The following is a 19199-nucleotide window of genomic DNA, read 5'->3' as shown; positions in this document are numbered from 1 at the left end:
CCCCACAATGGATGAACGATGGGTTCGCTTGGCGGTCAGGAACGCTTCTTTTCCCAACTCTAGAATCAGAAGGGATGGTCCCCTGGAGATAGGAAAACCAGACAGGATATGGCAGGTGGGAGGAAGAGGGATGAGTGGGAGAGGGGAAGAAGTGGGGTGAGGGGTTTAGAAGAGGCATGAGAGACGCAGCAAGTTGAACTGCGGTGTTGGACTTGGCTCAGACTCCGAAACAAAAGGAGGATGACCCGGTATACTGTTAATGTTTTATGCAAGTGTGTATGACAGCCAAGGGGTTAGCTACATTCATAGTTTATAGTCTAATAGTTGTGTCTAAATATGTTTACCTCTTTGCCAAGTGGATATTGCTGTTAACCATGAGAGCCATTAGCAGAGAGAGAGAGAGAGAGAGAGAGAGAGACAGAGAGAGAGAGACAGAGAGAGAGACAGAGAGAGAGACAGAGAGACAGAGAGAGAGAGACAGAGAGAGACAGAGAGAGACAGAGAGATAGAGAGAGAGAGAGAGAGAGAGAGAGAGAGAGAGAGAGAGAGAGAGAGAGAGAGAGAGAGAGAGAGAGATGCCTTAAAGACTTAACAGTCTTATCTGTGTTTGTATCTCTGAAGCATGACAGTAATGACAGACTGTCTGTCCAGCCAGCAGACACCATCTCCTTCTCCTCTCAGACTTCCTGTTGGGCTGCAGGGGCGCGTCTGTCTGGGGAGGAGGTGGTGGGACAGGAACTAAAGGTGTACAGAGTGATGAATCTCTCTCTTTTTCTCTCTCTCTCGTCCCTCTATCCCCCTCTCTCTCTCTTTCCCAATATACATTCCTGCCGTTAATCTCTGGCATTACTGACTGTTCATTAATTAATGGCTTGCCATGAGAACATAGCAAAAAACTAACAAACAAGCCTGCAATTCTGGAGAATGGACTGTATGTTTGACGTAAATCCAAACCTGAACTTCTCATCTGAAATGCTGGTGTGTGACATTTGGATTACCAGCAGTATATTTGCTCTTAATAATTACATGAGCAAATATACACACATACAGTACTGCACACACTAAAGCTCCTCTGTTCTATGGTACATTCTAATCTACGACATGCTGTGTAAATGTAATGGGTGCGTGCTGGTGGCAGGGAAGTCCGGCGCAGGAGAGTGAACTTGGTATTAACGGAGCAGTTTAATGAATATACAAAAAACTCAGAAAACCAAAATATACAAAATAAAATAAGTGGGTGAAAAACCCATCACACACCAATACATACAACAAACAATCACTGACAAGGACATGAGGGGAAACAGAGGGTTAAATACACAACATGTAATTGATGGGATTGGAACCAGGTGTGATGGAAGACAAGACAAAACCAAAGGAAAATGAAAAGAGGATCAGCGATGGCTAGAAGGTCGGTGACTTCGAACGCCGCCCGAACAAGGAGAGGGACCAACTTCGGCGGAAGTCGTCACAGTAAAGGCCAGCTGAATAAATCACCACATTTTGTGGAAGCTGTACTGAAGTACTTATATATTTTATCAAATGGATCTTTTTTCTGAAATCAATTTGAAAATACAGATCATAAATATTTTTTTGACTTTGAGCTATTTGAGCAAATTAAAGCACATTGATGTACTGCAGACTGGAGAATATTTTATTGGTTAACATTAGAAAATCAGACAGGAACACCAAGCAGAGGGTTATCGTCCATATGAAGCCCCCCTTTACTTGAAAACCTGAAACCGCCAAAATACACACAAAAAAGCCAGACTAGTAACTTTTGTCCCTTTAGACCAATAAGGACAGAGATGAGAGATTGTGGGTTTGACTGAGGATGAAGAGGAGGAGGACGAGGAGGAGGAGGAGGAGGAGGAGGAAATGGGATCACAGCCCTCCACCCTCTCTTTCTCTATGCTTTCCTGTAACCTGACTCTAGCAGCTGCTCAGAGGGCCCTAGTGGGGCCCTGTTGACAGAGTAGTGATCTAGAGAGGGACAGGGCCAGACTGAGCTACACTGACACTAGGAGGAGAGGGGGGAGATGGGGAGGAAAGACAGGGCCAACCTGACGCTGAGACAGATGGGGCGGAGGCAGGATGGGAGACAGGGAGGTGGAGAGAAGACAGAAGGAGGTAGTAGAGGAGGGGGAGGCATCAAATGACAGGGGTTCCGCCATCAGGTGATGACCTGTCTGAGACGAGTAATTTATATTTATTAGGGAGAGCCTTCACCTCACTGCCCACCCACCAGCCGTACTGATAATAAACAAAGACTCTGTCAACCGGGAAGTGAACACCTGCTCATTCAAGTCTTAGGACAGAAGATGAGACAAAGGACAGGCAAAAACTAGTATCAACTATCAGTGTGTTCCACTGCTTCCGTTGGGGTGGTAATGCAGGGGTACTCACCGCTTAACCAGTACTGATGTAGGATCTTACTTTGATCACCCTGTTGCAGGCGAACTTTCCTGCAGGGAATAACACATTTGAGTGTATTTGAGGTTTAAAAGACTTCTGATGTTTGTTATTTCAGACCTAATTTTCCTTACAAAAAATGTATAAACCCCTACAAAAATGTCCATTAATTATAATCTGCATAATAATTCATATTTCCTGTTGCTGCAGGATTATTTTCCTGCTGTAGCAAATTGGCTCAAATGAATATCCTACATCCTTAGGTGGTCATAGTGTATTTTACTGTACTTCCTCCTCAGACAGTGGTTGAGGTAATTGTCTGTCTGGCCAGTCACTTACATTTATGTTACTGTAAATGGAAAGGCAAAACCCAGGGGCAATGGAGGATGTAACTAGTTGAACACCCTTTTACCTGAGTGTACTGTGTGGCACCATGTCCAGAATGCTGCTTGTGTGTTATATGTATGATACTGTACGATGAAAATACATTTTATGATGAAAACATATGACAGATGAATACACAACAACTTACTGTACATTGATGTCTTAGCTTCAGTAGCAGTCTGTTAAAAGCTGTCTGTGGTGCAGACTCATGAGGGGTCGAGTCTTGTATTTCTTCAGGGTTGGGATGTCATCAGGTGATTGGCCTAACAACAACAAACACAGCTGCTGCATCAGCTTTATAGGGCTGGGAGGAGGAGGGGTGAACACAAGTGCATAGGTAAGAAGGGTGAGAGAGAGACAGAGAGTGATAAAGGAAGAGGACAGAGAGGCAGAGAGCGATAAAGGAAGAGGTCAGAGAGGCAGAGAGAGATAAAGGTAGAGGACAGAGAGGCAGAGAGAGATAAAGGTAGAGGACAGAGAGGCAGAGAGAGATAAAGGTAGAGGACAGAGAGGCAGAGAGAGATAAAGGTAGAGGACAGAGAGGCAGAGAGAGATAAAGGTAGAGGACAGAGAGGCAGAGAGAGATAAAGGTAGAGGACAGAGAGGCAGAGAGAGATACAGGTAGAGGACAGAGAGAGATAAAGGTAGAGGACAGAGAGGCAGAGAGAGGAGACAGAGAGAGACACAGAAAAGGAGAGAGAGACAAAACAGAGAGAGAGGGAGAGATGGGAGGGGAAGGCAGCTTGGGAAGAAAACAACAATGGCAGCGGCTGAAAGAGGAAAAGTGATGGATGGAAAGGGACAGGTAGACAGAAAAAATAGGGCGTGATTGACACATACAGTATGTGCTCATTTCTCCATTCATGCATTCAACCTCTAAGTGACAGCTCTCCAAAGTTTCCCTTTCTAATATTCTGAAGGAGTAATGGCACTTGAAATGCACTGCTATTCCCACTGTCCCTTTGTGCTGTCTGGGGAGTAACTTGAACTCTGCTTCACATCTTCTATGTGTTCTCTCCTTCCTGTCCATAAGCTGGAGGAGACACGCTTTCTGTCTTTCATTCTTTCTCTCTCTCCCCCTCTCCCTTTCTCTCTCTCTCTCTCTCTCTCTCTCTCTCTCTCTCTCTCTCTCTCTCTAGCGCTCTCTCTCTCTCTCTCTCTCTCTCTCTCTCTAGCTCTCTCTCCCCTCTCTCAATTCAGTACACTTTATTGACATGGCAAGTTAAATTACTTACATTGTCAAAGTATACATATAACAAAAAATGGTGGGACCGACAGCAATAAGGCATCAATACTAATAATAGTAGTGGAAATGGGAATATCATTAACAGCAACTATCACAACAATATTAATGAGAATAACAATACATTAAAGCAATGGTAGTAGACCAGTGTCAACATGACTGAGAAGATGCATGACATGGTATGAAAGCCAAAACAAAACCAAAATGGGAAATATTATTGACATTACATTGCACTTTTCATTGGCTGTCCCTCAGGTTGTGGCAGGAGAACATATATTTGGCTAATTTTGTCTTTTCACCCAATAAATATTAGATTTTTCTTAATCTTTGATAGTTTCAAATTCGTTGTACTGAATGATAATTTTGGGAAAGAAAGATTATCTGAGGTCTGAGTATTTGTAATAGGAAATGCTTCGCCCCTGGAGCAGAGTGAGCACAGCCTGTCAGCCACTCTCTCTCTCTCTCTCTCTCTCTCTCTCTCTCTCTCTCTCTCTCTCTCTCTCTCTCTCTTTCTCTCTTTGTATCTCTCTCTCTAACCCTCTCTCTCTAACGCTCTCTCTCTCTCTAACCCTCTCTCTCTCTCAAACCCTCTCTCTAACCCTCTCTCCAACCCCCTCTATCTCTCTAACACTCTCTAACCCTCTCTCTCTCTCTCTCTCTCTCTCTCTCTCTCTCTCTCTCTCTCTCTCTCTCTCTCTCTCTCTCTCTCTCTCTTTCTCTCTTTGTATCTCTCTCTCTAACCCTCTCTCTCTAACGCTCTCTCTCTCTCTAACCCTCTCTCTCTCTCAAACCCTCTCTCTAACCCTCTCTCCAACCCCCTCTATCTCTCTAACACTCTCTAACCCTCTCTCTCTCTCTCTCTCTCTCTCTCTCTCTCTCTCTCTTTCTCTCTAACCCTCTGTCTCTAACCCTGTCTCTCTAACCATCTCTCTCTCCCTCTAACCATCTCTCTCTAACATTCTCTCTCTCTCTCTAACATTCTCTCTCTCTCTCTAACCCTCTCTCTCTCTAACCCTGTCTCTCCCTCTCTCTCTCTCTCTAACCCCTTCTCTCTCTCTCTCTCTCTCTCTCTCTAACCCTGTCTCTCTCTCTAACCCTCTCTCTTTCTAACCCTCTCAAACCCTCTCTCTCTCTAACCCTCTCTAACCCTCTCTCTCTGTCTAACCCTCTCTCTCTCTAACCCTGTCTCTCTCTCTAACACTCTCTCTCTCTAACCCTCTCTCTAACCCTCTCTCTCTAACCCCCTCTCTCTCTCCAACCCTCCCCACCCTCTCTCTCTAACCCTCTCTCTCTCTCTAACCCTCTCTCTCCCTCTAACCCTCTCTCTCTAACCCTTTCTCTCTCTCTAACCCTCTCTCTCTAACCTTCTCTCTCTCTAACCCTCTCTAACCCTCTCTCTCTAACCCCCTCTCTCTCTCCAACCCTCCCCACCCTCTCTCTCTAACCCTCTCTCTCTCTCTAACCCTCTCTCTCCCTCTAACCATGTCTCTCTCTCTAACCCTCTCTCTCTAACCCCCCCCTCTCTCTCCAACCCTCTCCAACCCTCTCCAACCCTCTCTCTCTCTAAACCTCTCTAACTCTCTCTCTATCTAACCCTCTCTAACCCTCTCCCTCTCTCTCGCTCTCTCTTTCTCTCTCTCTCTCTCTCTCTCTCTCTCTCTAACCCTCTCTCTCGCTAACCCTCTCTAACCCCCTCTCTCTCTAACCCTCTCTCTCTCTCTTTCTAACCCCCTCACTCTCTCTCTAACCCTCTCTCTCTCTAACCTTCTCTCTAACCCCCTCTCTCTATCTCTAACCCTCTCTAACTCTCTCTCTAACCCTCACTAACCCTCTCTCTCTCTAACCATGTCTCTCTCTCACTAACCCTCTCTCTCTCTAACCATGTCTCTCTCTCTAACCCCCCCTCTCTCTCTCCAACCCTATCCAACCCTCTCTCTCTCTAACCCTCTCTCTAACCCTCTCTCTCTCTAACCCCCCCTCTCTCTAACCCTTTCTAACCCTCTCTCTCTAACCCTCTCTCTCTAACCCTCTCTCTCTAACCCCCCTCTCTCTCTAACCCTCTCTAACTCTCTCTCTCTTACACTCTCTAACCCTCTCTCTCTCTAACCCTCTCTCTCTCTCTCTCTCTCTCTCTAACCCTCTCTCTCTAACCCTATCTCTGTGTTAGCGTGGCGGAGAGGTGTGTGTTGGTGTGAGAGTGGCGGAGAAGTGTGTGAGAGTGGTGGAGAGGTGTGTGTTGGTGTGAGAGTGGTGGAGAGGTGTGTGGGAGTGGTGGAGAGGTGTGTGTTGGTGTGAGAGTGGTGGAGAGGTGTGTGAGAGTGGCAGAGAAGTGTGTGTTAGTGTGAGAGTGGCGGAGAAGTGTGTGAGAGTGGTGGAGAGGTGTGTGTTGGTGTGAGAGTGGTGGAGAGCTGTGTGGGAGTGGTGGAGAGGTGTGTGTTGGTGTGAGAGTGGTGGAGAGGTGTGTGAGAGTGGCAAAGAAGTGTGTGTTAGTGTGAGAGTGGCGGAGAAGTGTGTGAGAGTGGTGGAGAGGTGTGTGTTGGTGTGAGAGTGGCGGAGAGGTGTGTGGGAGTGGTGGAGAGGTGTGTGTTGGTCTGAGAGTGATGGAGAGGTGTGTGAGAGTGGCGGAGAGGTGTGTGTTGGTGTGAGAGTGGTGGAGAGGTGCGTGAGAGTGGCAGAGAAGTGTGTGTTGGTGTGAGAGTGGCGGAGAAGTGTGTGAGAGTGGTGGAGAGGTGTGTGTTGGTGTGAGAGTGGCGGAGAGGTGTGTGGGAGTGGTGGAGAGGTGTGTGTTGGTGTGAGAGTGGTGGAGAGGTGTGTGTTGGTGTGAGAGTGGCGGAGAGGTGTGTGTTGGTGTGAGAGTGGTGGAGAGGTGTGTGTTGGTGTGAGAGTGGCGGAGAGGTGTGTGAGAGTGGTGGAGAGGTGTGTGTTGGTGTGAGAGTGGTGGAGAGGTGTGTGAGAGTGGTGGAGAGGTGTGTGAGAGTGGTGGAGAGGTGTGTGTTGGTGTGAGAGTGGTGGAGAGGTGTGTGAGAGTGGTGGAGAGGTGTGTGAGAGTGGCGGAGAGGTGTGTGTTGGTGTGAGAGTGGCGGAGAGATGTGTGAGAGTGGCGGAGAAGTGTGTGTTGGTGTGAGACTGGTGAAGAGGTGTGTGAGAGTGGCGGAGAAGTGTGTGTTGGTGTGAGACTGGTGAAGAGGTGTGTGAGAGTGGTGGAGAGGTGTGTGAGAGTGGCGGAGAGATGTGTGAGTGGCGGAGAGGTGTGTGTTGGTGTGAGAGTGGTGGAGAGGAGTGTGAGAGTGGTGGAGAGGTGTGTGAGAGTGGCGGAGAGGTGTGGTTAAGGTGAGTGTTAAGGTTTGGGATAGGCTTAAAACAAACGTCTCAAAAAAACTTTCTATTGCTGGATTTGAACTTGCAACCTTTGGCACATGCTTACACCCATCTGCCATCGCAGTCCACAACGCCCAGCAAAACCCAAACCTACTTGAAGGTAACAGCGCTCACTGCTGCCCCTAGTGGCTGGTTTCCACGTAATCTCCCGACGTCCTCAGACATGGATGGACGTGGAATACTGACTTGTATCACAGGTGACCTGGCTGCCCACTCCACCCTGACAGCTCCGGAGACGAGACCCCAGGCACGATGTGTGTTTAGCTGTAGGCCCATGTTCACCGACTTCCACCACTCTAATTAGACGTTGAGCTGCAGTGTGTGTGTGTGTGTGTGTGTGTGTGTGTGTGTGTGTGTGTGTGTGTGTGTGTGTGTGTGTGTGTGTGTGTGTGTGTGTGTGTGTGTGTGTGTGTGTGTGTGTGTGTGTGTGTGTGTGTGTGTGTGAGGGTCTTTGATTTATAAGGAGACTTCTCACAAATTCTAACTCTGAAGGGCTGTATTAATACTAGATTTGAGGTAATGCCAAGTCTGAGTGGCTACAGCCCCATGGGACATTATAGGTGCATGTGTGTGTGTGTGTATGGTGTGTATATGTGTGCGTGTGTACATGGGACTGAAACTTAGAGGTGAAAGTCCCACATACACATGTACAGATGAACGCACGCACACACACAGACCAACCAAACCAGTTAACCACAAACATAGATTTCTGTTGCTTAGATTTTCATAGTCACAACATAATCATCCCTAAACATCCCTATACTCTTCCTTAAAGTGTATTATAGCAGAAAGCACTTGTAACTTTCTGGAATGTCGCATGTTCAGCTGGGAATGAATCAGGCATTTTGAGGCAAGGCGTTTTCTAACGTGATAAAGGGACGCTCTTGGTCTCTCAGTATCTCAGCGCTGTGTCGGCACAGCAACAAGCCTCTCACATTTAATTTCCCACAATCCTGTGAGGAGAGGTGGCTTTCCCTGAGGGAGTCACCCGATACAAAGGAGTGTTTAGCTTTCCAGAGTTCCAGAGGAGAGAGAGAGACAGAACAGACTCCCTGAGCCTGTCTGGTGGATTTCTTTCTCTCCTCTCCTCTCCTCTCCTCTCCTCTCCTCTCCTCTCCTCTCCTCTCCTCTCCTCTCCTCTCCTCTCCTCTCCTCTCCTCTCCTCTCCTCTCCTCTCCTCTCCTCTCCTCTTCTCTTCTCTTCTCTTCTCTTCTCTTCTCTTCTCTTCTCTTCTCTTCTCTTCTCTTCTCTTCTCTTCTCTTCTCTTCTCTTCTCTTCTCCTCTCTTCTCTTCTCTTCTCCTCTCCTCTGCTCTCTACTCCTCTCTACTCCTCTCCTCTCCTCTCCTCTCCTCTCCTCTCCTCTCCTCTCCTCCTCTCCTCTCCTCTCCTCTCCTCTTCTCTTCTCTTCTCTTCTCTTCTCTTCTCTTCTCTTCTCTTCTCTTCTCTTCTCTTCTCTTCTCTTCTCCTCTCTTCTCTTCTCTTCTATTCTCCTCTGCTCTCTACTCCTCTCCTCTCCTCTCCTCTCCTCTCCTCTCCTCTCCTCTCCTCTCCTCTCCTCTCCTCTCCTCTCCTCTCCTCTCCTCTCCTCTCCTCTCCTCTCCTCTCCTCTCCTCTCCTCTTCTCTCTTCTCTTCTTTTCTCCTCTCCTCTCCTCTCCTCTCCTTTCTATTTACTTCTTAATTAGTCTGAATTTGAAATATTGAATGTTGTCACACATACAAACATACCATCCTCTTAGAATAAAGTGTATACTCTATTTGTTGTTGCCTTATCTGGAATAGTAGATAGCATGCACAACAGTGCTCCTTTGGGAAAGCCTTATCCTAGTTTTTACTCACCTTTTTGTACTTACAGTACCAGCTCTTTCTCTCTATTTAATTCACTGTCTGTCTATTCCAGAGTTCCCCAGATGGTGTGTGTGTGTGTGTGTGTGTGTGTGTGTGTGTGTGTGTGTGTGTGTGTGTGTGTGTGTGTGTGTGTGTGTGTGTGTGTGTGTGTGTGTGTGTGTGTGTGTGTGTGTGTGTGTGTGTGTGTGTGTAACTTTACAGGTAAATGGCTCAGTTGCCTACAGTGTTAATATATGTTTACCTTGGGGTTAGGGTTCAAGGTTCCTGTCCAAAGGTCAGGGGTCAGGGGTCACCAGCAGGGCCCAGCTGGAGTCTAACCCAATACATGGGCTCTCTGTGTGCATCTCTAAACATTTAGTTTAGCCTCTGTATGGGGGCACACACACTCAGCATGTCTGACTTTTTACAAGTCATTTTAATCACCACAGGTCATGTGTGTCACCCCAGGTACTCTTAAAATAACACGAAGCCCAGTTCTCTGTGAGTCGTCTTTGCGTGTGTGTGTGTGTGCGGGTGTGTGTAGGCCTGTTGCAGTAACCGCCTGTTGCATTGACCGCAGTCACGAGTCATGACCGCAGGTTGCTCATGGCCTGGTAGTCAGGGCTCTATTGTCCCTCCATCAGGTCCTAACTGCCTGGTACTTGTGGCTCTATTGTCCCTCCATCAGGTCCTAATGGTCTGGTACTCAGGGCTCTATTGTTCCTCCATCAGGTCCTAATGGTCTGGTACTCAGGGCTCTATTGTCCCTCCATCAGGTCCTAATGGTCTGGTACTCAGGGCTCTATTGTCCCTCCATCAGGTCCTAATGGTCTGGTACTCAGGGCTCTATTGTCCCTCCATCAGGTCCTAATGGTATGGTACTCAGGGCTCTATTGTCCCTCCATCAGGTCCTAGTGGTCTGGTACTCAGGGCTCTATTGTTCCTTCATCAGGTGCTAATGGTCTGATACTCAGCTCGCTATTGTTCCTCCATCAGGTCCTAATGGCCTGGTACTCAGCTCTCTATTGTTCCTCCATCAGGTCCTAATGGTCTGGTACTCAGGGCTCTATTGTTCCTTCATCAGGTCCTAATGGCCTGGTACTCAGCTCTCTATTGTTCCTCCATCAGGTCCTAATGGTCTGGTACTCAGGGCTCTATTGTCCCTCCATCAGGTCCTAATGGTCTGGTACTCAGGGCTCTATTGTTCCTCCATCAGGTCCTAATGGTCTGGTACTCAGGCCTCTATTGTCCCTCCAACAGGTCCTAACTGCCTGGTACTTGTGGCTCTATTGTTCCTCCATCAGGTCCTAATGGTCTGGTACTCAGGGCTCTATTGTCCCTCCATCAGGTCCTAATGGTCTGGTACTCAGGGCTCTATTGTCCCTCCATCAGGTCCTAGTGGTCTGGTACTCAGGGCTCTATTGTTCCTTCATCAGGTCCTAATGGTCTGATACTCAGCTCGCTATTGTTCCTCCATCAGGTCCTAATGGTCTGGTACTCAGGGCTCTATTGTCCCTCCATCAGGTCCTAGTGGTCTGGTACTCAGGGCTCTATTGTTCCTTCATCAGGTCCTAATGGTCTGGTTCTCAGGGCTCTATTGTCCCTCCATCAGGTCCTAATGGTCTGGTACTCAGGGCTCTATTGTCCCTCCAACAGGTCCTAACTGCCTGGTACTTGTGGCTCTATTGTTCCTCCATCAGGTCCTAATGGTCTGGTACTCAGGGCTCTATTGTCCCTCCATCAGGTCCTTGTGGTCTGGTACTCAGGGTTCTATTGTCCCTCCATCAGGTCCTAATGGTCTGGTACTCAGGGCTCTATTGTCCCTCCATCAGGTCCTAATGGTCTGGTACTCAGGGCTCTATTGTCCCTCCATCAGGTCCTAGTGGTCTGATAGTCAGGGCTCTATTGTCCCTCCATCAGGTCCTAACTGCCTGGTACTTGTGGCTCTATTGTTCCTCCATCAGGTCCTAATGGTCTGGTACTCAGGGCTCTATTGTCCCTCCATCAGGTCCTAGTGGTCTGGTACTCAGGGCTCTATTGTCCCTCCATCAGGTCCTAATGGTCTGGTACTCAGGGCTCTATTGTCCCTCCATCAGGTCCTAATGGTCTGGTACTCAGGGCTCTATTGTCCCTCCATCAGGTCCTAGTGGTCTGGTACTCAGGGCTCTATTGTTCCTTCATCAGGTGCTAATGGTCTGATACTCAGCTCGCTATTGTTCCTCCATCAGGTCCTAATGGCCTGGTACTCAGCTCTCTATTGTTCCTCCATCAGGTCCTAATGGTCTGGTACTCAGGGCTCTATTGTTCCTTCATCAGGTCCTAATGGCCTGGTACTCAGCTCTCTATTGTTCCTCCATCAGGTCCTAATGGTCTGGTACTCAGGGCTCTATTGTCCCTCCATCAGGTCCTAATGGTCTGGTACTCAGGGCTCTATTGTTCCTCCATCAGGTCCTAATGGTCTGGTACTCAGGCCTCTATTGTCCCTCCAACAGGTCCTAACTGCCTGGTACTTGTGGCTCTATTGTTCCTCCATCAGGTCCTAATGGTCTGGTACTCAGGGCTCTATTGTCCCTCCATCAGGTCCTAATGGTCTGGTACTCAGGGCTCTATTGTCCCTCCATCAGGTCCTAGTGGTCTGGTACTCAGGGCTCTATTGTTCCTTCATCAGGTCCTAATGGTCTGATACTCAGCTCGCTATTGTTCCTCCATCAGGTCCTAATGGTCTGGTACTCAGGGCTCTATTGTCCCTCCATCAGGTCCTAGTGGTCTGGTACTCAGGGCTCTATTGTTCCTTCATCAGGTCCTAATGGTCTGGTTCTCAGGGCTCTATTGTCCCTCCATCAGGTCCTAATGGTCTGGTACTCAGGGCTCTATTGTCCCTCCAACAGGTCCTAACTGCCTGGTACTTGTGGCTCTATTGTTCCTCCATCAGGTCCTAATGGTCTGGTACTCAGGGCTCTATTGTCCCTCCATCAGGTCCTTGTGGTCTGGTACTCAGGGTTCTATTGTCCCTCCATCAGGTCCTAATGGTCTGGTACTCAGGGCTCTATTGTCCCTCCATCAGGTCCTAATGGTCTGGTACTCAGGGCTCTATTGTCCCTCCATCAGGTCCTAGTGGTCTGATAGTCAGGGCTCTATTGTCCCTCCATCAGGTCCTAACTGCCTGGTACTTGTGGCTCTATTGTTCCTCCATCAGGTCCTAATGGTCTGGTACTCAGGGCTCTATTGTCCCTCCATCAGGTCCTAGTGGTCTGGTACTCAGGGCTCTATTGTCCCTCCATCAGGTCCTAATGGTCTGGTACTCAGGGCTCTATTGTCCCTCCATCAGGTCCTAATGGTCTGGTACTCAGGGCTCTATTGTCCCTCCATCAGGTCCTAGTGGTCTGGTACTCAGGGCTCTATTGTTCCTTCATCAGGTCCTAATGGTCTGATACTCAGCTCGCTATTGTTCCTCCATCAGGTCCTAATGGTCTGGTACTCAGGGCTCTATTGTCCCTCCATCAGGTCCTAGTCGTCTGGTACTCAGGGCTCTATTGTTCCTTCATCAGGTCCTAATGGTCTGGTACTCAGGGCTCTATTGTCCCTCCATCAGGTCCTAATGGTCTGGTACTCAGGGCTCTATTGTCCCTTCATCAGGTCCTAATGGTCTGGTACTCAGGGCTCTATTGTTCCTCCATCAGGTCCTTATGGTCTGGTACTCAGGGCTCTATTTGTTGTAACTTTAACGTGTTACAGAGTTAATGTTTAAGTTAAGTTTAAGTTGTTTAAGTTATCGGTCTAGCCTAAACTAATTATAGTAATCACATTTGAATGGGGACTGTATTATTATGCATACTGGATGGACTGGTTACCTTACGCTACGCTCCAACCTTTCTATCCACGAGTCTGGGAGAGAACTTATAAGCCTAGGCGATGCTGTTGGTTCATTAATTGTGCAGGGCGGCTTACAGAGTTAGCCAACAATTATAGTCAATTTGTATTTGATTTTGAATAGCCTATTAATAAGGCATTTTCATAATGTATAGGCTGACATTACCTTCAGCTACAGAATATCTCACCACCGTGTGTTTCCATCTCCTCTATCTCTTCCATTCCTTTCTCCAGCGCACAGAGAGAGGAGCTGTCAACAGTTTAATTAAATATATTTTGTTGTGAAAACATGTTACTATCGATGTTCCTGAACAGATTTCACTTGGTATTCCAAACTAAGCGCTGGGTAGCTGCAGGAACAGGGTTGGAGAGCCCATGGCATTCAGAGTTTGGGCGAATATCACCAGAGTAGCTTACCCGGCATTATTGAAAAACAAACTGTCAGGAAAGCGGCCTCCATTCGCTATGTCAAATCAAATCAAAGTGTATTTGTCACGTGCGCCGAATACAACAGGTGTAGACCTTACAGTGAAATGCTTACTTACAGGCTCTAACCAATAGTGCAAAAAAGGTATTAGGTGAACAATAGGTAAGTAAAGAAATAAAACAACAGTTAAAAGACAGACTATATACAGTAGCGAGGCTATAAAAGTAGCGAGGCTACATACAGACACCGGTTAGTCAGGCTGATTGAGGTAGTATGTACATGTAGATATGGTTAAAGTGACTATGCATATATGATGAACAGAGAGTAGCAGTAGCGTAAAAGAGGGGTTGGCGGGTGGTGGGTGGCGGGACACAATGCAGATAGCCCGGTTAGCCAATGTGCGGGAGCACTGGTTGGTCGGCCCAATTGAGGTAGTATGTACATGAATGTATAGTTAAAGTGACTATGCATATATGATAAACAGAGAGTAGCAGCAGCGTAAAAGGAGGGGTTGGGGGGGCACAAAATGCATATAGTCTGGGTAGCCATTTGATTACCTATTCAGGAGTCTTATGGCTTGGGGGTAAAAACTCTTGAGAAGCCTTTTTGTCCTAGACTTGGCACTCCGGTACCGCTTGCCATGCGGTAGTAGAGAGAACAGTCTATGACTGGGGTGGCTGGGGTCTTTGACAATTTTTAGGGCCTTTCTTGTACTGTATATCCACAGCTCCATCCATATGATGCAAAGATTACTAGCTTAGGGTCAAAGGTCGACGCTCGTGGACAAAAGCAGGTCATGATGGATCCAGAGAAGCTCTGTCTCACATGCGTGTCTTCTTGTAGATGGCGATGTACTCCTGGACGTCTTCAGGACCTCCGCCTGGTGTAGAGGTCCTGGATGGCAAGCAGCTTAGCCCCCGTGATGTACTGGGCCGTGCGCACTACCCTCTGTAGTGCCTTGCGGTCAGAGGACGAGCAATTGCCGTACCAGGCAGTGATGCCACAAGTCAGGATGCTCTCGGTGTTGCAGCTGTAGCACCTTTTGAGGATCTCAGGACCCATGCCAAATCTTTTTAGTTTCCTGAGGGGGAATAGGCTTTGTCGTGCCCTCTTCACGACTGTCTTGGTGTGTTTGGACCATTCTAGTTTGTTGTTGATGTGGACACCAAGGAACTTGAAGCTCTCAACCTGCTCCACTACAGCCCCGTCGATGAGAATCCTTTTCCTGTAGTCCACAATCATCTCCTTAGTCTTGATTACGTTGAGGGATAGGATGTTATTCTGGCACCACCCGGCCAGATCTCTGACCTCCTCCCTATAGGCTGTCTCGTCGTTGTCTGTGATCAGGCCTACCACTGTTGTGTCGTCTGCAAATTTAATGATGGTGTTGGAGTCGTGCCTGGCCATGCAGTCGTGGGTGAACGGGGAGTACAGAAGCGGACTGAGCACGCACCCCTGGGTAGCTCCAGGGTTGAGGATCAGCGTGGCAGATGTGTTGCTACCTACCCTCACCACCTGGGGGCGGCCCGTCAGGAAGTCCAGGATCCAGTTGCAGAGGGAGGTGTTTAATCTCAGGATCCTTAGCTTAGTGATGAGCTTTGAGGGTACTATGGTGTTGAATGCTGAGCTGTAGTCAATGAATAGCATTCTCACATAAGTGTTCCTTTTGTGCAGGTGGGAAAGGGCAGTGTGGAGTGCAATAGAGATTGCATCATCTGTGGATCTGTTTGGGCGGTATGCAAATTGGAGTGGGTCTAGGGTTTCTGGGATAATGGTGTTGATGTGAGCCATTACCAACCTTTCAAAGCACTTCATGGCTACGGACGTGAGTGCTACGGGTCTGTAGTCATTTAGGCAGGTTGCCTTTGTGTACTTGGGCACAGGAACTATGGTGGTCTGCTTGAAACATGTTGGTATTATAGACTCAATCAGGGACATGTTGAAAATGTCAGTGAAGACACCTGCCAGTTGGTCAGCACATGCCCGGAGCACACGTCCTGGTAATCCGTCTGTTTAAAGGTCTTACTCACGTCAGCTACGGAGAGCGTGATCACACAGTCGTCCGGAACAGCTGATGCTCTCATGCATGCCTCAGTGTTGCTTGCCTTGAAGCGAGCATAGCAGTGATTTAGCTCGTCTGGTAGGCTCGTGTCACTTGGCAGCTCGCGGCTGTGCTTCCCTTTGTAGTCTGTAATAGTTTGCAAGCCCTGCCACATAAGACGAGGGTCGGAGCCGGTGTAGTATGATTCAATCTTAGCCCTGTATTGACGCTTTGCCTGTTTGATGGTTCGTCGCAGGGCATAGCAGGATTTCTTGTAAGCTTCCGGGTTAGAATCCCGCACCTTGAAAGCGGCAGCTCTACCCTTTAGCTCAGTGCGAATGTTGCCTGTAATCCATGGCTTCTTGTTGGGGTATGTACGCACAGTCACTGTGGGGACGACGTCCTCGATGCACTTATTGATAAAGCCAGTTACCGATGTGGTGTACTCCTCAATGCCATCGGAAGAATCCTGGAACATATTCCAGTCTGTGCTAACAAAACAGTCCTGTAGCTTAGCATCTGCTTCATCTGACCACTTTTTTAGACCGAGTCACTGGTGCTTCCTGCTTTAATTTTTGTTTGTAAGCAGGAATCAGGAGGATAGAGTTGTGGTCGGATTTACCAAATAGGGGGCGAGGGAGAGCTTTGTACGCGTCTCTGTGTGTAGTACAGGTGATCTAGAATTTTTTTCCCTCTGGTTGCACATTTAACATGTTGATAGAAATTTGGTAGAAATTTGGTGGCCGCTCCGGCCACTAGGAGCGGCGCCTCTGGGTGAGTGGTTTCCTGTTTGCTTATTTCCTTATACACCTGACTGAGTGCGGTCTTAGTGCCAGCATCTGTCTGTGGTGGTAAATAAACAGCCACAAAAAGTATAGTTGAAAACTCTCTAGGCAAGTAGTGTGGCCTGCAATTTATCACAATATACTCTACTTCAGGCGAGCAAAATCTAGAGAATTCATTAGATTTCATGCACCAGCTGTTGTTTACAAATATGCACAGACCGCCCCCCCCTCGTCTTACCGGAGTGTGGTGTTCTATCTTGCCGGTGCACGTATATCCTGCTAGCTGAATATCCATGTCATCATTCATCCACGATTTTATGAAACATAGGATATTACAGTTTTTGATGTCCCATTGGTAGGATATTTGTGATCGTACCTCGTCTAATTTATTGTCCAGTAGTATTGACGAGTAATATTGACAGTAACGGCAGCTTTCCCACTCGCCTTCTCCGGGTCCTGACGAGGCATCCGGCTCTTTGTCCTCTGTACCTGCGTTGCTTCCTCTTGCAAATAACGGGGATGTCGGCCCTGTGGGGTGTTTGGAGAATGTCTTGTGTGTCGTCCTTGTTGTAGAAAACATCTTTGTCTAATCCGAGGTGAGTGATCGCTGTCCTGATATCCAGAAGCTCAGTCTAATCCGAGGTGAGTGATCGCTGTCCTGATATCCAGAAGCTCAGTCTAATCCGAGGTGAGTGATCGCTGTCCTGATATCCAGAAGCTCAGTCTAATCCGAGGTGAGTGATCGCTGTCCTGATATCCAGAAGCTCAGTCTAATCCGAGGTGAGTGATCGCTGTCCTGATATCCAGAAGCTCAGTCTAATCCGAGGTGAGTGATCGCTGTCCTGATATCCAGAAGCTCTTTTTTGCCGTAAGATACGGTTGCAGAAACATTATGTACAAAATAAGTTACAAATAACCCGTAAAACTGCTGCCATTTCTTCCGCCGCCATTTTATCAAAGCATACGGATGACATCTTTTCCCCTGCCCCTGTTCATGCCCATTTGATAATGGGCCTTTCTCAATAGAAAAGACTTGAGAATTGAGAATAGTCTGATGGGTTCAAATGTGATCACTTGATGAGAGAACAGTGTGTGTCGTCTGAGGCAAGGAACCGAGCGCAAGCTTTTTTGCGATTTTCTCAAATCATCAACAACCTATAGTTGCATAATGCAGCCCATATATGCTTTCATTTTTACAACATTTTATGGTTTGTTTCATTCACAGCTAAAGTTGCCAAATAACTTCAAATCTAACAATAAGACCTATTTCAAATGATCACTTTTATGCTCAACGTAAACACTTCATATGCACACTTCCCCTGAAATTTTGCAAATATATTTTATTCAGCTAAGTTCAATTATATTCTTCTTACTATAAAATCGTATAATATAATGGCACAGGACTTATAAGCATATCTTGTCTGCTAAATGAACAAGCCTACAGCCTATGGCAGGGCGCATAGCCAGATACATACAGTAGGCCAACTCATATTCTGTTCCTCTGAAATACATTTTCTTCATATCAGAATGTTTCTTTAGACCTGCATACATGTTTTATTTGTTATTGTGATGGTGTATGGATTTATTAGACTTTTAAAAGTAGACGTTCCAAAGACATCCTTCTCTCCTATTGAGGGTAGACCAGAGTAAAACAGATCCTGTCTCTGAGGCTGCCCTGTTAATGCCTATTGGATCCAGGTGGAAAGAAAACCAAGCAGAGCACAGAACAACGAGCACTGAGCGTTGGTAGTGATCAGAAATAAGGGCTTTGGATTTAGGTGGATGAGGATAGTTCTCTCTCCACATTAAACATTCATGGGTTGTAGAATTAGGCCTCAATGAGACCAATTTATTTTCCTCCTTCAGCTCTGAGCTAGTCTCTGGTTGGCCATAATAAAGTGGAGAACAAGTACATTCACCTTGAAGATGTGAAGGATTCTTGTATGTGACGTCTTTGATGTTTTATGTTCTATCCAGAAAAAGTACAAAAGGTGTTTTGTTGAATTGCACGTTGAATTGCTAATGTGCTTTATGGGCTGTAAGTCCCATTTTCCTCCTCAACAACTCTTGATCTTTGCACCTGACGCATAACGTGGATCATCGATTGTTTTCAGGGGGAAAACTAAAACACATTAATCTTTGATTTTGGAGCACATCACAAATACATGATCTGAATATTTCAGTTGAATTCCTAAGAACACAGGATGTGAACATTGAAACTTCAGGGGAAGTATTAACACTTCCATAATGCTTCAGCAGTGACAAAGTAACATGCTGTTCAGGCCTCTACTGCATGGTCTGGGATGTAGCTGCCACCTTGATTTGCAACCATATCTTTACTATACTATAGAGTGTAAAACACCAGAAGTAAGCAGGAGGCAAGGCAGGTTGAAGTGCTTAAAGTGTGGATTGATTTACAGCTCTTGGTGATCCAATGGTGAAGGTGCCATATCGGCTACAAAATATCAGTGAATAGTCATTGTACATGTACAAGTATACACTGAGTATACAAAACATTAACAGACTGACCAGGTGAATCCAGGTGAAAGCTATGATACCTTATTGATGTCACTTGTTGAATCCACTTCAATCAGTTTAGAGGAAGGAGAGGAGACAGGTTAAAGAAGGATTTTCAAGCCTTGAGACAATTGACATACGGATTGTGTATGTGTGTCATTCAAAGGGTGAATGGGCAAGACAAAAGATGTAAGTGCCTTTGATCAGGGTATGGTAGTAGGTGCCAGGAGCAATGTTCTGTGTCAAGAAACTGCAACGCTGCTGAGTTCTTAACACTTAAAGAATGGTCCACCACCCAAAGGACTTAGAGTCAACATGG

Source organism: Salvelinus namaycush, chromosome 37 (assembly GCF_016432855.1).
Source record: "Salvelinus namaycush isolate Seneca chromosome 37, SaNama_1.0, whole genome shotgun sequence".
Lineage (NCBI taxonomy): Eukaryota > Metazoa > Chordata > Actinopteri > Salmoniformes > Salmonidae > Salvelinus > Salvelinus namaycush.
This window is presented reverse-complemented; position numbering follows the sequence as displayed.